This window comes from Carassius auratus, unplaced genomic scaffold, assembly GCF_003368295.1.
Source record: "Carassius auratus strain Wakin unplaced genomic scaffold, ASM336829v1 scaf_tig00215709, whole genome shotgun sequence".
Lineage (NCBI taxonomy): Eukaryota > Metazoa > Chordata > Actinopteri > Cypriniformes > Cyprinidae > Carassius > Carassius auratus.
This window is the reverse complement of record NW_020528206.1, coordinates 159,662-184,994: the sequence shown is the minus strand read 5'-3', so window position 1 is coordinate 184,994 and position 25,333 is coordinate 159,662. Positions and strand designations below refer to the sequence as shown.

The 25,333-nt window shown below is 36.9% G+C and overlaps 1 pseudogene; it reads right to left on the bottom strand.

Annotated features, from left to right (window-relative positions):
• Nucleotides 1-14,166: 14,166 nt before the first annotated feature.
• LOC113095397 (protocadherin Fat 3-like) overlaps nucleotides 14,167-25,333 on the bottom strand; it is a 49,061-nt pseudogene continuing 37,894 nt past the window's right edge.

Sequence of the window (25,333 nt, the reverse complement as noted above, 5' to 3'; positions counted from 1 at the left end):
CTTCAGATTCAATTTAGTTCAGTGTTATTTAATATTCTTTATTATGGGCACACTTTTTTTGCATTTCCACAAAAAAATATCTTGGTTGAAAGAGGCCAGGCATAAAAAAGTGATTCCAGGACAACTGTTACTGTCACTGCAACTATCAAGCTCCAAGACCTTTAGTTTAAAGTGTCTGCTGAAAGTAAATACTGAGACTACAACATCATGGTCCACTGAGAATCGAGGACATATCTGTTAAATTTGATGGAAACAGAAAGGGTGGACATATTTTTGTTTCATACATTCAAATCCAAGCATCTTTCAAAAAGTTTAAAAGAGGCTGCAGTCCTGAGAAAAGAACCTTTGATCAAGTAAACCTGAAAGTAAAGCCGAAACTCTGTCTCCTATTTGAACCTGTGGTACAGTGAAACAAGAACAGAATACAATCAGTTTGATAGAGATTTTCTTTTTCTTCATGTACAATTTCAGATGCTTCCCTGGGCAATGAAATTTGCTGGTACATCAGTGAGAGAAAGACTGGTAAGAAAAAAGAACAAGGAAAGTGAAAGAAGCAATAAAGGACACCAGCAAAGTTCTATTACATAGGTGAATTCACTCATGACAGGCTCTCCTGGTGCCACTATACAGTAGCTCAACCAGGCTGAATGGATTGAAGAAAACTATGAGATATTCTAAACCTTTTAACAAAACAAGTCAAATTTAATAAGGGAGATACAAGCATTCTTCAAAGGGAGTGTAATAGAAAAAACACTTAACATTTACTGTTTCATTAATGTGGTAAAGTAAATTTTCATGTCCCTGTCTTATACAGTAACATTCAAAAAGGTCAGAATGTTTTTTTTATGTTTTTGAAAGACATCTTTTATGCGCACCGATGCTGCGTTTATTTGAACAACAATACAAGCAATATCATGAAATATTACAATTTAAAATACCTGTACAGCCCACCTTCCGAAAAAAAATCATGTGTTTTAAAATGTGTCTTTAAATTGCTTAGTTTTCCCAGTGCGTTGTGATTGGCAAACAGTTTAGACGTTGTTTCAGTACGGTCCCCATGCTTTTGCCAAGACATGTTCCTGAATCAACATCTTTTGATGATCCTTGATCGACTTTATTGTCCAAAAATATAGACTTAACACAATCCCTACCCCTAAACCTAACCCTACCTATAATTTATTCCTAAAATCAGTGGGAAATGATAGCTGATTAACAAGGGTGTAGAAGCACCTTAACCCGACTGTAAGCCTAAAACAGATATTTCCTGAAAAGTTAATATCTCATTTCTGATAAGTTAATTGGAATGTTGTTCCAGGATCAACAAGGATGTTGATCCAGGAACAAGTTATACTTGGTGAAATCACGCCCGTCGTCTCACTACTGTCACAACCCTTGCCAAAGCAGCAAGTTCCGTCTGCTTCAGTATAGTTAAGGATGGTGTCAATATTGCCATATCAGTTTAAGCCGGATTCAGACGCCAAGAATATTGAACAAGAGGATAGCGAGGAACCTTTGAACGCACAGATATTGTTAGACATTAGAGTGGTAACGTTATTGTTGTTGTTGTTGTTGTTTTTCTTGGCTAAATCATGTTTTAAATATGATGTCAACAACAGCTTATAAATAAGCTAAATAAGTGCATTTACTATGTACAGATAAGTGCAGCTGTAATATGTATTATGTTTATTGTTCTTTAATTCTAACATTATAACAGTGAAAACGGTTGAATTTATTTATACTGTAGTCTCATAATTGAATTTAAAATGTAAATTCTGCAGATTACATTATTTTCCAGTATTGTACTCTTGTACTGGCAGCAATTTATGAAAAAAAAGCATTTCTTCGACATGGCGAAAACTTGATGCTTCAACAGCTCTTCTTGTTTCGTCTGATGCACTAAATCTGCAGCAGCACTTCTTCTTTGTCGTCGTCTGGTCTGATGCACTCAACCAAGTTTCCTAACCACAACCTCAACCCTCCCCAACCCCCAGCCATTCAAATTTTTGTAGGCAGGAATTATTTTTATGATATATTCTAATGGGCTACTTTGTGACATCATAATACCCTAGAAAACAATGCTGTAGTCCAAATGAGCCATTCATTGTAGTTTTACATTTTTTTTTTTAATAAACAAAATATCTCCCTTTTTTGAGTGGACTAAGAATTTTGTAACTTTGTAGATGTTTTTTTATGCCCAAACATACACACTATGCACTGACTAAAATTAAAAAAGTGAAAAAGCATAATAGGACCTCTTTAATATATTTAAAAATGAAATGTATTTTTGTTATGATAAAGCTGAATTTCAGCATCATTACTCCAGTCTTCAGTGTCACATGATCCTTCAGGAATCATTCTAATATACTGATTTTATGCTCAAAAAAACATTATCATCATCAATGCTGAAACAGGCATACTGCTTAATATTTTTGTGGAAACTTTTTTTTTCAGTATTGTCCATTAATGTTCTGTTTGTCTTTTGAAATAACGTTAATTTATTAACAAATATTATATTTATTTTATATTGGCAATAAAGGTTATTTCTGCAAATCTGTACAATTTTTTAAAAATACAACTAGTATATAAATTTTTTCTGACTTTTAAATCTCAAAAAGTACTGTCTAAAAGAAAAATCTCTACTATTTTAAAAACAACAGCAAGGTTGACTTCTTGCTCTCAAGAAAAATCTCAAAAAGTGCAGATAATCATGTGATATATGATGATCTTAAAGGCCTTGTATTTAAAATCCTTGGTACTGACTTTCTTTCAAGTGCCTTAAGAACCATGTGATGCTTGTCTCAGAGCAGACCTTAGCCACATTAAACTGCCCTGTGAGGAGGGTTTCTAGGCACTAAAGAACAGCAGGTGGACTGTTCTTTCTCTCTCTGAACAATGTTCACACAAACCTAAACCTGCAATGTGCATTAAATTCACAGCTCTCTAGCCCAAACACACTTCTGACAGTTACATAAGTTTCTTCTAAACGATTACAAAGCATTCAAGACAGATATAGTAAGTATTTGGATTTGAATGACTGATCTATTGCTGTCCATGGTGCTGTACTGGCAGACACATGCAATGGACTCACATTATCATCTTCGTGCTTGTCTCTGAGGACATGGGATGCAAATTGTGCCAACTGTTGATGTTGCTGATAGTAGTGTTTCTTTGAAGGACTCTGTTATTCCTTTATTTCCTGCTTCCTCTAAATGTCAGACAAACAAACACCCGTCCTTTTTGCAGTTGGTGTTAATTTCTTTGGTCTCTTCATGTGTCTGTTTGCGTGACAGGCAGCGGTATTTCTATACTTGTGCAGAACATGAATACCCTGGGAGGTGGTGAGGACAGCACTTCACTTTCACAAGGTTTAAAAGCCGAGATGAGAAAAATCAACAAGGAATTCAAAATCATACACACTCACAGAGAGAGAGCAAAAGCAGATATACACCTTATATGGAATAAACCACAGATGCTGAAAGGCTTTGACAACTCTGCGGATGGACACTGACCCCATTTAAGTTTAATCATGCATAGCCCTGAGGACAACAGAAAAGCAAGAGTGCACAAAATTCCCCTAGAACACAAACAGAACAAGAATCAAACAGAATATTCAGAATAAACAGAACATAATCAAAATATTTCTTAAAGTAATAGATCACTCAAAAATGAAAAACAACTGTTTCATTTTTGTTTCAGACCTTCATTCATCTTTGGAACACAATTTAAGATATTTTTGATGAAATCTGAGAGTTTTCTGACCCTGTAATAGACAGCAATGCAACTGACATGTTTTATGGCCCAAAAAGGTACAGTAGTAAGGACATCGATCAAATAGACCATGTCTCTGTGACATTAGTGGTTTAACCGTAATTTTTTGAAGGTGCTAGAATACTTTTTGTGCACAAAGAAAAAAAAAATACTTTATTCCACAATTTCTCCACTTCTGTGTCATAAGAGTACCACAACTCTTGGCACGTCCACAACAGCTTGTTATTGTGTAATTTTGAATGGTCTCCCTGCTGCACTAATAGTAGTAAGCCATTCCTCTGTGTATACATATCCTTACAAGCAGAATCGATCCTTAGTATACGCAAAGAACGCAAGCTGCGTAGGGCCCTGAAACACCAGGGGGCCCCATTGCTCTCAAAGATTATTTCATTTTAGATTCAGTTTTGAATTTGGCCAGCGGTTATGAAAACTCCTTATATCATTATTTTAATGCGGTTCGCTGTCAACCTTTCTACATAAAAATCTGTCAAATCATGCAACGTGAAGGTCGTTCGGTGTCTTACTTGAGAAAAAAAAGCCATTCATTCATCCATTCATTCATTCACAGTTTTGTGTAGGGTACCCAGAATTCTAGGATAACCATTGCTTACAAGTACAATTTTAGCTGTATTGTTTGTTAGCTGTATTATTTGCCCCTTCAAAAATTGCTCTTGAGAAATGTTACACTTTTAGACGAAATTTACACTGTTGCACTTTTTATCTCCACTCATTTTTATGGTCTACAATGCCATTGCCACCAAACACATACCTCAGTGCACACAAACACGTGCTGACAGTCACACTGGCCACTGTAACATCCATACTCATGTGGCAGAGCAGAGCCTACCAGGAATCTGACAACAGAAGGACTTCACTTAACACTCACCCCCCTTTCTAGACACATGATTGCATAACCACACAGGGGACAGTACAAGGGAGAAGGGCCACTGGACAGTGATACTCAAGAAGCCCTGATTGCCATGTGTCTTCAACTGACAGCTGTTAAGAGTATTCCTGAAAGAAATATTTCACCCAAAAATACAAATTTGCCAAAAAATTTACTCACTCTCAGGCCACCCGAGATGTAGAAGAGGGAATAGGGAACAGATTTAAAGAAATTCAGCACTACATCAATGGCTCACCAATGGATTCTCTGTGTTTGGGTGCCATCAGAATGAGGGTCCAAAACATATGCTTTAAAATTTAAACCATCGCTTCTAGCCAAAATATGAGTCCATAATCAATAATAACATTTCCTCCAGTGAAAAGGTCCAAATACCCTGTTGTCCTCTCACATCAAAATCCAAATGGTGCTTGATCTGTGCGTATTTCTCTCCTGATTCAGACGAGACAACTTTTTCACCACAGAAAGCTATTTTATGGATAAAGGATACATATACCCACCCTTTTATCAGAATGTGCCTCATTATCATAAAACACTGAGATATTTACCAGTCATAGACCTTTTATCTCCACGCTCCACATGGGGGTGATTATGCGGTGAATCTGCAAACAGGATTCTGGGAACATACAGTTTTCCTTCTGAATACACTTTTTAGGAGAACGAGGCTGTGAGTTTCTGTGATTTCTCAGCTCTCTGCCCTTGTTAGTTCACACGGCACACACAAATAAAGATCCGTGTGCCATTCTTGTGGTAGTGGGATGGACCACACACAAAATCTGACAGTATTCATACTCAATCCAATGAGCCGTTGATGCCACCTCCATGTGCTCAAATTGCTTTGGAGAGGGAAGGCAGAGAGAGTCAGCAGTGTCTATTAGACAGACGGTGATATAAGACTGTGAGTGTGCCTTTGAAGCAGACAGGTCTGGCTCTTGCTCAATGCGTAAAAAGCATGAGCTTTGAAGTGCGCTCTTGTGTGAGCGCTCTCCACACTTATGTCCCTGCAGATGCACAAACTGTCAAGGGGTTCTGAATGCAGTCCCACTCAATTGAGTCAGCAGTGTGTGGAACAACCCCTCAAACACACGCATGCATATGTTCACACATTGTCACAGGCACTGACAGCGCTGAAATCTGTCTCTCCTCCAAATCTTTCAGAGTCGCACATTACAAGCCTAACAGCAGTGTGACATAATACTTCAATAGTCGTTCCTGTTGTTTTTAGACAGAATTATATGTAATCACAATGTGCAGTTAGGGGTCATTCAAGTGGGTAATTAGATTTAACATCTATTTAAAAACATCAAACACATTAATTTACAATTAAATTAAGGGTCTATTAAGGCTCAGGTGGATGCCAGATTTTCACTGATGTACACGTCCAATTATGCCAAACTACAGTTGAAGCCCTTACTGTTGAGAGCGATAAGCCTCTGTATATTATTCATGACATGGTCAAGGTGAAGTGAACTTAACACTACCAAAAGCTCAAACTCAAATAAAAATAAAAATGCTGAAACAAATAGTTTCTCCACAAAAACTTAAAATCTATTGATATGGTTACTGGAAGTCCCAATTTCGGCATGCATGAGCATATTCGGTGCTAAAATGTTGCTTAAAAAAAAAAAATTGTTCGTTTAAAATTGTCTACATCCTAAAAAAAATTCCAAGTTTTTTTTATTTATTTTTTTGCTATTGATTTAAGGTAATCGCTCATTAACACTACATAGGCTATGCAATACTGTGTTAGCAAACTACTCCATAAGTCGAAAGTGAGGTAAATAAATCCACGCAAGTGTGAACAGTTTGCATTTAACTAACTCAAAATAAGCACGTTTTTCACCTTGTACAATTTACATTTAAGGCAGTACGTCAAATAAGATTCTTGTCAAGTAAAAGGAAACAAGTACACAAATTACTTCATTCAGTGCACAATTCATGATCTATCCCCATTCAACTCTCGAACCTGGTGGCACGTTAAGCGCTACAACAATGAAGATAAATAAAAGCTCACCAGCATTTCTTAGTTTCCGATTCCTGAACACCGAAATTATGACTAACAGGTTACCCAAAACATCCACCACAGTGGTGAAGATCAGCACGCTGGCCAGCACCGCTGTTGCCCAGGCGGGGCGCGCGCTCGAACCCAACGCGCGACCGACGTGCCCCAGTTCTGTGCTGTTCGTCAAAAAGGCGATGTTGTCTGGCATCCCGGACCAACTTGTTCTCCGTGGTTTGGTCTGTTAAAGGTAAGTCACGCAACCTGAGGTAGTAAAGAGAAAATAAACTTCAGCATTTTAAACTAAAAGCGTATATATTTAAACATTTGTGTAACATTTATTTATTTTCCGTACTTGTAAAAAGCGAGTAATTCCAGCTTGCCTTTCAACCGAAGTTGTGGATAGTTCAGCCATAAATTTCTGTCGCCTCTTGATCCGCGCTCCTCTCATTCCTCTCTCCATAAATACGAGAAAGAGTCCGTGTCAACATCTCCAGCACCTCAGAATAATTTCTGTCTTGTAGTTCATTTGTTTGTCTAGCACCTATTTTCACCTTGCTCCCCCCTCACCTTAAAACTACTAAGGAACAGGGCAGTCTTGGCACCGTTTTGCCCCATGGCGACCGTTACGCTCGCTCCAAGTTATTTTTTAAACCAGCTGCTCAGAATTGTAAATCCAGCGCGTGATCAGAGGGGAATCCGTCCAGATGATTGGCTCGCGCTTCGAGCTGAGTTTAACGCTGCACAGCGCAGAGCATGTTTTATTTGCGCGGGAGTTGTCATAACAACCCCTGCGCGCCTCCAACAAAAGTGAATGTGATTACACCTGGCGCGCGTGCGTGCGTGCGTGTGTGTGTGTGTGTGTTTCATATATATATATATATATATATATATATATATATATATATATATATATATATATATATATATATATATATATATATAAAACACTAGGATTTGTGAATAAATGTTGTCTGACTGCTAAAATGTACATTCTATGAAAAAACGTTTTAAAATGAATAGCAGAGAAAATGTTAAAACTGAACAAAACTGAAATCACAGCTCCCATTTTTACCTTTAGTCAATTATATGGAGGTTAAAGTTACTTTTGTAACTATAGCAACCGTTGGCAAATGTGTTTTCTCTCAGGATCATTATTAGGCGGCTGAAAGCAAAAAAATGTTCCATACTTCTATAACAGTAGCTATAGCTTATAATATTTAAGAAACATTTTTATAATAAAATGTTTAGTCAAAATGCAGAAATAGTACAAATCAATTTTGTTGTAGCAAATCTCACACTCACAAATACACTGATTGCTCTTTGTGAATAGTTCAGTTGGGTAATGAATGATAGCAATTTAATATGATTGTTTATATATCCAAAAAAGCCTGTGTTGTTCTACTTTTACTTTAGTACTCCGTTACATTTGAAAAGCTTGAATCATGAAAATCACAACACTTTCTGTATTAATCTTCTATTAAAGTGCCCCTTTTATGTAATTTTTAAGGTTGCTAATATTGTTGCATGAGTCTCCTAAAACAGGTTTACATATATGCAAGGTCAAAAAACACTTAGTTTTCTCATAATTGTTTTTTTCATTTGACCTCATTTCTAAATGATTCATAAACGACTAGGGTAAAGCAGTTCAAAGAATCAGTCTCTATAAACCCTTCCTTTCCGTGGCCCCTTACTGCTGTGGTTGGTCAGATAGCGCAGTTCTTTGTGATTGCTCCAGACCCGTAGAGAGATTGGCTCTGGATTGGTCTACCGCATGCAGCACGTTGCCTTGATGGAAATGATAGCCCTGAAGACATGTCAATATATACAGTAGAAAACATAGTAGGGATTGTAGTTTACTAACTCAAGCCGGGGTTTGATGATGAAAAGGTTGAACTGGCTGATCGACAAGAGACTGATTCACAAGCTTGACTGTAGCAGGACATTTCTCAGTGGTAAGTGTCAAGTGTTGACAAGTTTGTGGTAACTATGAGATGTGATAAAACAAATTTACTCTCACAGCGTAGGATACAACGTCTTCTCGAAATGATGTTAACTACACAGAAATTTTACTGTGTTTGTGAGCAGGCAAGTTGACGAAGTAAAACATGGGCGGACATTATGCAAATGTGTTACTTCGTGACATAGAGCTGTAACGCTTACCTGGGTAACACATAGCACCAGGATGCATTATGGGAAGTCTGCAGCTATGCAACCCCATACCCCATATGCTACAAATGTCGCACTGTGTATTCTGACACCTTTCCATCTGAACCATCAATAACTTCTTGAGCAATTTGAGCTACAGTAACTTGTCTGTTGCATCGGACCATACGGACAAGCCTTCACTCCCCATGTGCATCAGTGAGCCTCTCACCGGTTCACCACTGTTCCTTACTTGGACCACTTTTGATAGATACTGACCACTGCAGAACACAAACACCCACAAGAGCTGCACTTTTGGAGAGAGTTGTCAAACTCGCTCAAATCCTTAGACTTCCCCATTTTTCCTGCTTCTTGCACATCAACTTTGAGGACAAAATGTTGCTGCCTAACACATCCCACCCACTAACAGGTGCCATAATGAAGAGATTAGAACAGACTTCTGTCTGTGCCTCCTTGTTGAATCAGGCAAACTGATGAGAGTTTTTTGCAGTACAAAACCCGTAAATGAGGATTATAATTTGCATTATAGCATTTGATATTCCATTGTCCTAAAGTCAATGTAATTTTTTATAATGCCTAATGTAAGGTCTGTGGTTAACACAGCTCAAGATATTATAATCTTTTTATCCTACATCATAAAATATGATTTATTTTTATCCTAAATCTTGAAATAGGTGGAGTTCAAATGCCATCATGCTGAACATGTAAACTGATCTATAGTCCGCTTTTAAAGATTTGTAGTGCTTAGAATTCCACTTTGAAAAAAAAATATTTTAACTTATTAAATTCGATTTTTTTTAATAATAAAGACAGAAAGCATTGCCAGTGACTGTATTTAGGCTGTAAAATTCATAAAGGTTAGTGAGTTCAGTAATACTGGCCGGAAGCATGTGTAATTACTCCGCATTGATCTAAGCCTTCTCACCCATGGACACTCAGGTCTGTTGAGAATATCCTCAGGGTATTTTCTTCATTCCCACTACAAAGTAGCATAAAGACTTGAATTGAGACAGCTTGGCAAGTGGTATATTCAAAGGAAACATGGGAAACTGGAAGTGTAGAAGAGATGTGTCTGAACTGTGCTCTATACTTCGGTCTTCACAAGCTGTTAAAATAGAGAAAACAAGGCAGCGCTAACATATGAAATTCACAGGCATAACATATGAAGCAACTGTTTCTGCTGTGCTTTGCAACAGTGCCGTGCCTTTTAACTCAGCACAAGCATCTGTTGGAGTCTTTTTCACATTGTAATGTATTAATTAAGCATTTTATCGCTTACACACCAAGGGCTGGCTACGCTACCTACATTTTTTCAGTATAATCATCACTTGTTTATAAGCCCAACCCCTAGAGACTGAGGAAATGCATTGGATGATAGGGATGATTAGACTCTGCCGAATCACACTGGCACATGAATCTCCGTCACTGCAGGAGATCGGATTAATGAGAAAACTGCTATAAAGGACTTTAACATAAGAGCAGAAAACATGTACTCTGATCCTATTTACATTAATCAAAAAATGAAAGACAGATTTTTTTTTTACAAAGAGAATTTTATATCTCCTCATGCAAAGGCTGTTTTAAATGCATACAGGAGCTGTTCATACACTACACTGCTTTTCAGTTTCAATGTATGAATTGTTTTTGTGCTTTATATTGTTTTTCAATCATGATTTTTGCACATCTCGTGATATAAAAATGCTGTGATTTAGTTAAAAGTATAGCCTTTGTGATTTTTTTATTCCATTACCCTTCATCTTGCATTTTTGCATATAGCTATTCTGCTTCTCTATGTAAACTTGCTAGTCGGACGTGTTTGACCATTGTTCTTATGTTCTAAAAACATACTTTAACATAAACAAACATCATAGAGTGTTTGTTCCATTCCACTGTCTTAACACTTTTAAATGCAAAAATGTCTTCTGCGCATAAATGAGACTCTGTGCTGCATGCCTTTAAAGATATTTTTGCCAAACTGTAAGGCAAATGAATTATCACTGAGTAAACAATCCCATAATTCACTGTGGGAAGTGAGGTGAACAAAGTGAGAGATTTGTGTCACTATAGTAATCAAACTCTATTGAAATCAAACTTCTATAGGCACTTCATGTGAATTGCTTATGTAGTGTGTTCAAAATGAGTCTTATATGAAGTTCTATTTCAGCTAAGATGCTACCTGTAGGGAGTAGAAAGCAAAGCGGTTCACTATATTTTGGAATAGAGCCAAAGTGTTAGAAGTGAATTCAGATCTTGACCCTCACGTTCCATGAGTTTAGAGCTGTCCTTCCTTTGAAGTAAACAGGAGCTTGTAGGAAATCCATGAGTGACACTAATAACCTGCCACTTATTTATAGATAGACTGACTAAACGGGGGGAAATGGGAAATTGGTGTCACAGACTCTGAATCATTGCAATGCAGTTCTTTTTGCCAATATCAATCCCAAACCCAGCTGTGAAGAGCAAGTCAGGACAACTGCTTTGTGAAAGGTAATGGGCTGCTAGTAAGTTTTGCTCCGCAATCTCCAGGCTTTTTGTCAAAACTGCTGTTCAGAAAATGCTGTTCACAAACAAGTGAATGCATACAGTACATCCTGTCATAGAACAGGACTGTGCTTTACTGGACACATCTAGCCAATTTGCCAATAAAACTGATTGCAGGCTGTGCGTACACTAGTCAAAAATAAAATAAGCATTTGGGCTAATAAAATATGATTATGCTTGTAATAGGCAATTGCTATGTATCTTAGGTTGGTGATTTAAGGACACCAAGGAGTCTAATTTAGAGCATTCTGTTATTGATTTAAATTGGATTCGTTTGTATAGCTGAAGTTATTTACAAGCTGGAACATGGCTCCAAGCTAAAAGTCAATCATCAGGTTCAACAGACAGTGCGAAACAAAGAATAAAAGAACAATACAATCCAAACTAGCCTCAAGCGTGCCTTAATCCAGTAGATTATATATTTTGACAAGGTGTGCTTAGTCTTTGCCCATGGAATTATTCATGATCTGATGATAATTTGAAACAAACAGATATTATGTAACACCACTTCCCAGTCTGAGCGCTTATAATGTAGCTTAAAAAATAATCATTATCTTAAACACTAACACAATATGAAATATCAGTTTATGCTTGTTTACTCTTCAGACATTTGGTAAGTTAACTAAAGTTTATGACATACTGTAAGCTTAATGTTTTCTTGATTTTTGAATCTTGTTAAACAAAATGTACAAATCAAAATTCAAGTCATTTTATTTCTTTTAGCAGTTATATTAAATATTAATCCACATACACAATACATTTAATGCAGCCAGAGATATGAGAAACATAACTGAATAGTTCACCTCCGAAATTAATTTGCTTCTGCGCAGCCTGCTCTAACAATCATATAGTAGTTATAAACATTTACATTGACTTTGCTTAAGTTTCCTCAGGTTTTGTTGTTGTTTTCTGAAATGTAGGAGAAACTTTTCCCAATTATCCCCTTATAACAATTTAAAATGTCTGAGAAGGCTTTTCTCTACACGCATCAGCAAAAGACAAAAAGGGAGCATTTGGCACAACTGAGCGCTCTGCAAACATGCCTGTGTTGTCTGCACGTCTCTGTTTCTGGCGCGTGGTGTTATAAGCTTGCGACGTATTCCAGCAGCATCTGTTCCAAAGCAGTGTGTTTAGCATTCACCGTGCCAGAGTGCAAATGTGTATGTTTGTGTGTGTGTGTCTGAAGCAAAAGCAGATGTTTTGCGTGGAGATGAGGCCTGGTTAGTGTGTCTAATCTGGGTATTATTCAGTAGTCTATGTGGGTATAATCACCCCTAACTCTCTCATGTCTCCCAGCAGAAACGGGAACAATAATCCAGCAGCTCTCCCACACCCCTTATATAACCAACTGTCTTTCTGTCAGTCCAGCCAGCTTACACTTGTTTTAAAAGTCAAAGGTAATAGTGCTGAAGGAGTGTGGATTCTCTAGTGGTTCAGTATACTTAAAGATGTAAACAGCAGTATTCAGAGGGATTAAGACTCGCTTTATTTCCCCTGAAATTATCCTCTTTGCTTTCTGCATTGCACATTTGATTCAGTGGAACTCGACTCCGCTTGTGAGATTGTGGCAGTTTGACCTTGCGGATCCATTGTACTGTGCCTAAGCTTAATTACCCATCAGTCTCTAGTACTGGAATGTGATTGGCATAATTTTGGAAAGCAAGAGACAATGGAAAATAGTGCCAGCCTATTGAGAAAAGGTGGGAATGAAACACTTAACATTTTAATGAAGCAATTTTGAGATGTTATTGTGGATTTGCAAAATAACTTTTTTGCAAATTAACTATTTTATTAATTTGATTAAAAGTATCCAACCCAACCCTCATGAAAAAGCCTTACTATTTTGTGAGCCACGAACTGGGAAATTGCAAGAATAAGTCAGAACTCTGAGTTTACACCTTGCAGAGTTGTGTTTAAAAAAAAAAAAACGTGAGAATTGGGAGATAAAAAAAAGTTGCAGTTACTTTCATTTTTTAATTCAGTGGTGGCAATGGGCTTCCATATACAGTAAATCAGTTCTGAATTACCTTGATGGTGTAGAAAGTATCACAGTGTGAATGCATATTGGACACCTAACCCATTTTTCTAACCCCACACCTCCATCCCAATACATTTAACTAACTCGGGGCCAAAGTCATTCACGAAAAAAAAACTGTCCTTTTGAACCGTATACTTTCAAACTTGAAAAGAAAAAGCATGCTCACTTATACATCCAGAACATAAAAGCACAGAAACACTGTGTTTACAAAACCTCATCTCTGATGAATTCCCCGAACAACAAAGTGAAAAGGCGCAGAAATGAAAGGATCATTATGTTTCGATCATATAAGCTGGATTCCTGGAACTTTGCCCGTAAACAAGCTTTGGATCATGCAATCGGATTGTGTTGTCTCCTGTATAGTTGTCTCTTTAAATGCACAGATGCTGCATTTGGAAATTCTACAGTGTCTTAAATTGTTTGCGTTCAGCAAGAGTGGCCTTTTGTGCACTTCTTCCACAAAAGATGGAACACAAACAATGATGTAACTACTGTAAAAAAAAACTGGAACATTGTGTATAACACCGTTATCTTCAACTGTACTCTTGTGGCTTTCTGTCGTGCACAGGGAAGATTGGCTTGTGCAAAGATTTGTTTAGTTCATTATGCATGATATCTTCAGTCTAACTGTTCAATTAAGTATCAATTAGGAGGATTTTAATAAGAGTAGAAATTTTAATTCAACTGTAAAATCACAAATTTGCATAAATGAACTAGGAAAACAGAAGCTTCTCTTTTTTTACACTGGACCAAGGATTTTATTCATACATACAAGGTGATTTCTACACATTAAATGGACAATATTCACATGTATAAGTACAACACAGGCCATCAGAACCTCTGACCCACAAGTTCATCCTGAAAACCTAATTAAAATAATCAGATTTTATTGCTTTAATAAAATATTATCTGGTTTGTTTACACAAACAAACTAAATGTAAAAATAAAATAAAACTTTCCTCATATTATTTTCCTATTTGGGTATGGACTCTACAAAAGGCGCTATAATAAATTAGATAATACAAATAATAATTCCATAAGTCTATGCATGACTAAAATGAGGTAGTATAAATATCCAAAATATTTTCAAGGACAAACAGAACAATATTTATTTCATGATCTAAGAAAATTTTTATATTTAGATTTTTTTTTTATACTGTATTATTTGGGCAATTGCTACTGGGGCTGAAGGAAAACAGAGATATAATAAGCATAAAAAAAATCCCATTTCTAGCCAAAATCTAATAGCAACCTTAATGAGAACTTTTTTTCTTTTTCAAAAAAAACCTATATACTTCAACATACCGTATGTCTCTAACATCCTAAACAATTAACAGATGTTATTGAAGTGTCAAAGTTACTCCCTAACTAAATACAAATCACAAATACAGCACCACAAACAGCAAAAAACTAAAATGCCAGGTGTGCGGTGAGTGATTAATATGTACTTGTCATGTCTACAAATAGCTCTACATAAACAACTCTTTGTAAAGAGCTCTTTATTAAGAGCTCTTCATTTATATAAATCGCACCTGTGTGCTTTCATTCCTGGAATCATTTTGATTATGCATACATTAGAGTCTTATAAACCTTAAAGCTTCAACAAAAATGTAATTACATGGTCTTGTTTTTCTCTACATCTTCTATATAGTCCATGGAATAAAACCAGTTTCCTTTCTACTTCTAACTGTTGTAATAGCAAAACACTGGCTGTCCAAGGGCAAACTTGAAAGATTTGGTCCTCCTTGGTCATAAATATCAGCAGTTCTTAACCTTCTTGACTCCAAAGCCACCCATTGTCCACAGGAATTTTCTAATTTTCAGAGGTCCATGGCAATTTTGTAATTTTCTAATTTTCAAAGGCCCTTACTTTTTTTTACTATGTTTTATCAAATTAAGTCTTTATATCCAGCTTTTTAAATTGTTTTACTCAATTTCTACCTGATAAATAAAATAGCATTTTAAGCATTAACTAATGTCTATCAATTTAGTATTCCACATCTTGAAATCACACTTAAAAAAAAAAAAAAAAACTTATTAATGTTTTCCAAGACTGCAGGAATCCTGTTTTTGAAATTAACAGAGATGTTGAAGGGGAGTCAAAAAACAATATCTTCATTTTAAATATTTTCAATTCCGCTTGAGGCAATTTTTCAGAAGCCCCTTAATGAGCCCCAGCCTCCTGTTTGAGAACCACTGCTGTATATGGATTCCATCAATAAAATATGTGATTTCTCAATAAACATTAGCATACCTACACAAACCTGTTTTTCAGATGCGTCCATGGGAAAGTAATAATGTTAACAATGTCCTCTCGCATGTCAATTAAAGGCATAGTTCAACCAAAAATGACATTTTACTCACGTCATTCCAAACCTGTATGACTTTCTTCAGTAAAACACAAAAGAAAATTTAATGTCTAAAATGTCATTCTTCGCAATAAAATCAATGGGATTTTGGACCTCCAATCCAATTGTTTTGGACCTCATTTACTCAGGCCCCATTTACACTAGTGCATTTTCTTTTTAAAACGCTTAACTTTTGTCATGGTTACGGTATCGTTTACACTACTCCAGCGTTTTCCACGCTAGAAAATGGAGACTTTTGAAAACGCAGCTGACCCCGTTTTATTTGAAAACTCTGAGGTTGCATTTCAGTGTAAACAAACCAAAACGGAGACTTTCGATAATGACAATGGCATGGCTGCCCATGTGATCTCTACGTATCCTTGATGAGCATGTAACCATATCATGAACAGTAATCATGCTCATTTTTGAACATGTCAGTGACTAGCAACCGACTACTTGTTTACACTTTTAAGCGCATGCCCAGTGTGCATGAATGGTCACGTGACATGCATTTTCGGTTATGTAGTGTAGACGGTGATTGGTTCTGAAATGCCAGTGTAAATGTGGTTTTCAAATGAAAACTTTGTAGAACAGCTGAAGAATAATGAATAACATATAAAGAATGACTGTGAGAGTCCTGACGTTTCCATTCCCAACCGATCAGCACACATGTTCAGGCCCAGTCCTCAGTTGCATGATCACATGCATTTACTATAATCAAGGACTTTTTGTCCTGTTAATGGTCAATAATACTCTCTCATTCTGGACAAAGATGTCTTTGGGCTCTGACTATGCAAGTGTTGAGCCCGAAGTGAAATTCTGCCCAGTCTGTCGATCTCCTGCTGGCTGCTGAAAGGGTGTGTGACCTCCCAGACACGTGGACACTCCTCCCAGTCCAGTAAGCGAGGGTGAGAGAGCAGGTACTGGCTGGAGTGATGATAGAGGGGTCTGGATCGGCCCTCTCTAAAACCCAGAGGGTGAACAGTATTATAGTCATAGTGATCTGGGTTACGGTATTCTTCATAAACAGGTGAGTTGTCGTCATCCAGCGTTAGAGATGTACGGAAATCTCTCGGGCCCTGGTTTCGTCGTAATGGGTAGCCAGTCTGCAGTGACAGGGTGCTGCCATCCAACCGGACACTGCCGCCCAGCCGGGTCAGGGTGCCACCCAGGCGGGTCAGGGGGCCACCTAGCCGTGTAGGGGTCAGGGGAGGTGGGGGAGCAGGAAGGGGTGGAGGTGGTGGTGTAGGGGTCCGGTCTCGAGGTGGTGATTCCAGTCCTGGGAGACGCGTGTCAAGCCACTCTGTTGTTTGCCATTGGTAGGCTGGAAAATAGATGCAGAGTATCAAAAAGTGTCTGAGCAAATGCAACTTTCTTTATATTCAAATTTATATATGTCACATGTAAATGCAAGAGTCAAGAGGCATTTATTTGTCATTTGCATAGTCAACACTGGGGAAAACTGGGCATTGAAATGCTTGTGACGGGGCTCAGACATACAGTGACAATAACAAGACATAAGACATAGACGTACGTGGAGAGCACTGAGGTTCTTGAGTGAAAAGTGGAAGTAAAAGGTACGATAAAGGTAATCAGTGTTAAGAGTTATAGTGTTCATAATTAGTCCTGAGGTAATATTATGATTACTGGGGTAGAACAGTGTCTAAAATGTCATTGTAGGGTGACATAGAGCTACATGGAGGATATTAAAGTGGCAGTGCAGATGCAATAAATAAACTTAAGAGGAGCACACATTCAGATGTATTCCTGAGTAGAGCAATGTCCAAAAGATCATTATAGAGTGTCACAGAGTAACATGAAGGAATATTAAAAAAGTGGCAGTGCAAGTACAATGAAATTAAACATGTATTCCATTTTGCTGATTGCTGAGTAGTCTGATGGCTTGACGATAGAAGCTGTTCTTCAGTCTGGTTGTCCATGATCGGATGGATCGGAAGCATCTGCCAGATGGCAGTGTGGCAAACAGGTGATGAGCAGGGTGAGTGCAGTCCTTGATGATGCTTCGAGCCTTTCTCAAGCAGCGAGTCTGATAGATGTCCTGTAAGCCTGGGAGTTTATGTCCAATGATGAGCTCTGCTGTTCTCACCACTCGCTGAAGAGCTTTGCGGTCCAAAGAAGAGCAGTTGCCATACCATACAGTGATACAGCTGGTCAGAATGGTCTCTGAGTGTACTTGTAGCTCTTAACTGTCTCTACTATCTCTCCATTGATGTGAATGGGAACATGACCCTCTCTCTGTGACTTCCTGTAGTCCACAATCATTTCCTTGGTCTTGCTGACGTTTAGAGAGAGATTGTTATCAGCACACCATGCTGTGAGTGCATTAACCTCATCTCTGTAGGATGTCTCATCTCCATTAGTGATGAGTCCTAGGATAGTAGTACAGTCAGCAAATTTGATGATGATGTTGGAGCTATGCTTAGCAGAGCAGTCATATTGTGAACAGGGAGTACAAGAGAGGACTGAGTACACATCCCTGTGGGGCACCAGTGCTGAGTGTGAGTGAGGAGGATGTGTGATTGCCAATTCTAACCACCTGGGGTCTGCCGGTCAGGAAGTCCAGGACCCAGTTACATAAGAGACTGTTAAGACCCAGATTTTTCAGTTTGGCTATAAGTTTGGTAGGGATGATGGTGTTAAATGCAGAGCTGTAATCAACGAACAGCATTCTATATATATATATATATATATTAGACTTTTTTTCATTCCTTCATTCGTTTGGATATGAGCTATTATCAAATCTGTAGTTTAGTACAATAAATAAAGATATAAGCTCACAATTTCTAAAATATTCTTTGACGAATTCCACACAAATCTCATCCTCACAATTGAGGTGTGGGCTTGCTGTGCAAAGACATAAAATGGAAAATGTTTCAGGCAGAGTGTTTTAATGACTTATGAGATGAAAACAAACACCAAAGAGCCAAATCAAAAACAAAACAGTCAGAACAATAAACTTGTTCATGCTTAATGAAATATTAATGATGGAATATTTTAATACGGGATGCATGTAAAGGTTTATAAATATGTCTGACCAAGTGAAAAAGAGAGAAAGATATAAAAGTAAAATAGAAAAAAAAAAATAAATAAATAAATAAAGTGGACTCACAGGTAGTACTGTGAGGCTGCACGTCACCCTGACCTGCAACTGTCAGGAGAAGAGGAAAACAGATGATGTATCACTGCGTATCACTGCTCATGTTTATCTAGTTTATTCATTTATATATAATTATTATATAACAATTATATATAATTGTTAAATTAAAAAAAAGAAGTTTTTATTTTATTTTTTAAATATAAATTTTATTCAATTTATACATTTATAATACACATGCAAAATATATTATATATTAATTTGAACGTGGCTACATTAGTTTACACCAAAGTTATATAAAAATAGAAATGAAAATATTTGTTTGTAAGATATAAATTGTATTAAATTTATAAATTCTAAATACACACACACGTTTAATATAACTTACAATCAACCTGACTACATTAGGTTATGCCAAAGATATTTAGCGATATTAACTAATACAAAAGTAATAAATAGAATAATAAATGAGTAATAACAGAAATATTTTCTTGAGTCAACAACTGAAAGTTTACACATTTTAAAGTTCAAGAATATTGGTCCAAGACCCCAAAGAGTTGATCCAGGAACATGTCCTACTTGGATAAATCACATTGTGCTGTTTAGCATAACCAACAAAAACAGTCCACTTTCATCCAGACCTCTGAGAAAAAAGGTGGAGCTCCTCAGACGGCAAAAATTTCCATAGTGTGTGTGTAAAACTTTCAAACAAACAGCTTGTTTTTGCACTGATTGCAATCAGCTTTGGTCAAGGGAAGGTTTAATTAGACTGGTTCTGGTATGCCTCAAAAACAGGTCACTGCAGCTGAACCACAGAGTACAGGGAAGCTGTTCTAACCTTACTAAAGGCTAGTTCAATTGTTCAGGTTTTCAATGCAACTGGATTATGTGAGTGATTAAAGTCTAAACCCTGGTTTTATATGAGTCCGCAGTTGTGCAGTTTAATTAACGGCTCTAATCCTACTTTGTCCAGTGCGGACTGCATGAACACTTCAGTTTCTGCGCTCTGGTATTTCACCTTTACATTTTCATGCAGCACGGTTTTTATCCCTATAACATTTGAACTGAATAATACTATAAAGTACTACTGCACAGCTTATTCTGTCAGCTGCAGCATTCTATGGTCAGTTTTTCATCTATAATGATGCTAAACGGTATAATTAACTGTTGTATCCAGACAACTGATTTCCTTGCAGTGCTGGATGTCTCTAGTATTACTCTGTACCTCTCTTTCTTCTCACACAATAAAATACTTGCACCTCAAATCAATATTTCACGTCCATTTATTTATTTATTTGCCTAGAAGCTATCCAATAAGAAGGAAGTTCTGCTTCGCATGAGTCACTTGTTTATTTTGCAATTATGATGCATTATTTTGAAATAATATGCCACTGTAGAACATGCTACTATTTTTTATTATTATCATTAAATATCTTTTAATTACAAATATAACAAAACTGAGTTTAAAATAAGGTTTCATTTGATAATATTAGTTTACATAATAAACACTGATCTTTGATAATGATAATTTCAAAATTTAATAATACATTATTAAAATTAAAAGTTGTTCTATCAATGTTATTTAATGCACCTTAGCTAACACAAACTAATAAAAAAAAAAACAGTTTAACAAGGATTAATAAATACAATAACAAATGGATTCCTCATTGTTAGTTGAAGTTGGTCTCCAAGAAGACAAAGATATGTACTATCTGCTAATAGTTAATTTTGTCAACATTTAGCAACTATGTGGTAAAGCCACACATCTTTTTTGATTTTATTGATAATTGCTTGATTTTGGTCACTAATCTGAAAATTGACTCATACCTTCATTTTCAATGTTGTCCACTGCATTTTTTACCAGTTGTATCACCGTCACTATGGAGGCTAGGGCATGAACAAAAGTAAAATGTCAGGCAACATTTGAATAAAGGATCAAACACTTCAACAAAACATCAAACACTCAATTAAAACCTTATATAAGTATTTATATGAATCACTTTGTTCCATTCGTAATTCTCCAGCACATGAAATCTGCTAAACAAAAGCAAACGGACTTCTGATGTGTAAGTCTGACGTCTATTTTGTACAGCAGAAGTGATACTACACTACTGAGTCCTGAAAGCAATCACGTTTGGAGAGCATATCAAAGGCAGATGGATTGTAATTACGTCTCTGACCCATTCAGGCTGCCACATTGTTTAAGCAGGATAGGGTTATTACTAATCCTCATGATTTCCTTTTGGAAAGATCAGACAATGCAAGTCATTTTAATTAGGTGAATGGAATAATCAGTTACCTCTGCCTGAGATTAGGTCATTATAATAGATGTGGGTGCGTGAGAATGGATAGGTTAATGTGATAATCTTGCATGTGTTTGCAGGTCTTTTCTGTATACAGTTTAAAGGCTGGAAGTGACTCAAATTGGAGTTAAAGGGGAGGTCTAATGCTATTCAATGACTTATTTTCATTGTTAAAGAGTTGGATTGCCAAGCTAAACATGGCCATGCAGTGCAGTTTTGGCAAATTAAATGTTTAAAAGTATGGCTTTTAATTATAATATAATGCTGAATTGCTATAACTTCTCATTTTAACCCTAGAAATTGAATTAAAAAATCTCAATTAATAGTGACATCGGTATCAGAATTAGTAACAGTGATACTGGCTTTCATTCATAGTACTTAGTAAAAAGATGCCATTAAAGGGGTCATGAAATTGACACATCTTGGAGGTTACTCTACAATTAAAACATACTGAAAGTTCCAAAACTCAAAACAAACTCCGCAAATTTTAAATATGTATTATTCTATTCTATTCTTCCGAAACGGTGGATTTGAAATTGGTAGAATCGTGACGTCATAATTTGCCATCGACTCATAACTTAACATGCGTCATTATCGGACGTACAGTATGTAATTAATGAGGAAAAACTCATGACTGTCCATCAATCACAAGAGTTATACTGCTGTTTATGGACCAAAAAAAAAAAAACGTCATCAAAATTCTGAACTAACCTTGAGAAACACTAGATTCTGATCGGTGTAATATGTAAAGCTTCATGTACAGATGTTCACTGTCACAATGTGGTTTACTTCTGTTTATGCATTAGTGAACTACACTATCAACTTCACACTGTTCCTGTTTCCTGTTAGTCACATGAAAACCATCTGTTATTAAACCATCATTATACAAAAAGTGATATATAAAACTATTAAAATATTGATTCGTTTTTTTTTTTTAATCAACTGACAGCACTATTAAGCATATCAAGAGCTAAAACAAAGAGCTAATGATTGCAAAGAGACTAGGCTTATACAATCACGAAAGAGAGCAAACATCAATGCAAAATGTTCATTCAGTGTGTTATCTAATTGCTCTGTGGTTTATTCAAAAGTTGCAAAAGGGATATTGATTTTTATGGGATTGTAAAAAATCCCATAAAAAAGCATGTATAGTTAAAGTACTGATAAAGTACATAAACATACTATAACAGGATACAATACCCTAAAAAAAACTTAAATACCATTTGCTTTTGCTGGGTTAAACTTTGAATATTTTTTAAGCAGAGAAAGGTTGTTTGGAGGCTATGTTAAGGACTTTGGGTCTTGCAGTGCATGTATCTCACCGTTGTCATCGCAGGAATCGGACTGGAAGGACCTGAGGGAGTGCGCCTCGCTTGTGCTGCTGTCTGAGAAACAGGTGACCTCCTCTGGTGTATTTCCAGCTTCTGCAGGAGAATACAAAACAGATTCTTATACAGACAGACACATGCAAATGCATGCAGTTGTACTAGACATTCACACAATGTATGCATATATAAAAAATGAATATATGATAAATGTACACACTACCGTTTAAATGTTTTGAAAAGTTTGGGGTAGGTAATATGTTTTATGTCTTTGAAAGAAGTCTCTGACTGCATTCATTTGATGAAAATACAATAAAAATAATATAGTAACAAGTAGTAGTGTGAAATATTCAAACAATTTAAAAAAAACATTATTTATTTTAATATATTTTAACATATTATTAATTCCTGTGATGGTAAAGCTGAATTTTCAGAAGCCATTACTCCACTCTTGAGTCACAATATCCTTCAGAAATCAGTCTAATATTATCATTTGGATTTCTCATTATTATCAGTATTGTAAATATGTGTGCTGTTGTGGAAACTTTGATCATTGTAATGAATAGAAATGGCAAAATTGTAACAGTGTCTGTCTTTATGGTCACTTCTGAATTCATTTTAAACAATGTCTATATTACATTTAAACAATGAAAATATTGCCATGTCAATTCTGAACTACTAGGCCATTTGCATTTACCAAACACATCTAATATATAAAAACCAGACACCCAAATATGCACAAACAAAACCTTTTAGATAGCTTTTAGAGCTTAATATTCTGTACGGCATGCAAATCTTTCAAATCTGCTTAAGTGAAAGAGAAATAATATTTGTCCTATATTTATCCCAGACTTCACACTGCTAAAGCTAACAAACAGTCGAGACCCGCTTGAAGCAAACACTAAACAAGACCAAGGTCACCCATATTAGAACACAATGTGTAGAGAAAGCATACACAGGTAGCGCAAGTGTAATAATCACCCTTCACATATGTACTAGCTGCCAACATGGCCAGACTGTTAAATATTTTATGAGAAGAAAGGCTCCTTTTGGCCTATTTCAAGCTACAATACAGCACAGCAGATGGTTCTGATTACGATAATCTGGTTTGTTGTCCCAGGTCAATTTTCAAGATGGAGCCAATATTGAAAATCGCAAGAATGCTAAATATAAAATTATAAAAAAGAAACTCATTGGGAAAGGAGATTTGATTAAATCAGTTTTTTGTATACGTACATATAATATATATATATATATATATATATATATATATATATATATATATATATATATATATATATATATATATACATACATACATACATACATACATACATACATACATATATATATATATATATATATATATATATATATATATATATATATATATATATATATATATATATATATATATATATATGTTATTGTGATTAACGCCTTTTGCATAGCATTTATCACAGTGTGGATGTTTCTGTTTGAATCTTGAGGATAGACTCTAAATGCTTTAATTCACTATCTCCTTTTGTGTGAAAGCCTCGTGTTATCTCTAAGGTAATTACATTCCATCACACATTATTGTACAATGGATTTTGCCGATGGAAACCGGGGCGCATATGTATAATCTCATCCACACAAAGACTGGCATTTAATTGGCCGCGGGGAGTAATGGAGTCACACTGACATCGCTGCAGTTTTGTCAACCTCTGTTTGATCTGTGATGAGCCGAAAGTGTGTGCGCCAAATAGTCACCCTCGGTTCTGTGCGCTTCCTCTCCGTCCGCTGGATAACCCCTGTCTTCCCACTCCAGAGCTCGGAACTGATGATCCGTAGCACTGTTCTCATCATCTTCCTCTTCCTCGTCCTCCTCTTCCCACGGAGGCTTGCGGATGTGGCTGCGCTCGGACAGGTTCGGGGACATCGACGGGGGGAGATTGGGTGCCACGCTGCAGACGGCAATACCTCTTCGCGGCATCCCGAGGATGTGTGGTGGATCTGCCTGGAAGGTGCTCATTTGCGGAGGGCAGGAGAAGATGGCCAGCCCTCTCTCTGCTTTTTCCGTTTCCCCTTGAGGGATTCCCTGGCAGTGGGGAAGCGTGTAGGCTGTGGGCCGCACCATGACCTGTGGTGGCCCTCCCGCGCTGTCGTTCCGGTAGAGGCTGGCGCGACACTTGCTGCCGACCCGTATGGCTTTGAACTCGATGCCCTCGGCTCCCATGCCCGTCTTATGCAGCATGTAGTTGGTCTCTGTGGAGATGCCCACCGCCTCCCCACGGCTCCAGTCCTTCCGGAGGACTTTTTTACGAAATGCGGCCAGCAGGGTCAGCAGGACCAACACCACAAATAGCAACACACCAATGCCGATGATCTCTCCTGGTCCAATGTATGACAGGGGCTCAGCCTGAGTGTCTGGGCCGTCCAGAGGCTGGCCGCAGAACTGACCCTCGAAGCCCATAGTGCAGTTACAGTAGAAGCCTCCGAACGTGTTCACACACACCCCTCCGTTCTCACACTCCTCCCTCTCACACTCGTTCACATCCTCGTCACATCTGTGGACAGAAGGACTGTGTTAGGCTCTTTGGGATTTAAATACTAACTTACTATTTACTGTATACTGTACTGTATTTACATTTGGAATATATTTTTTTTTCAGATGAACACAGACAAGTATTTTTTTGAAATCTAAACAACTTCCATATAATGTAACCCAAAAGTTGACACTTCAGAAACCATGCAAAGCAAACACAACAGTAATCCACACAAACCCAGTTGATGAAATTATAGGTTTGTGAAAAAAATACTATTTTAAAACTATCAACCATCGCT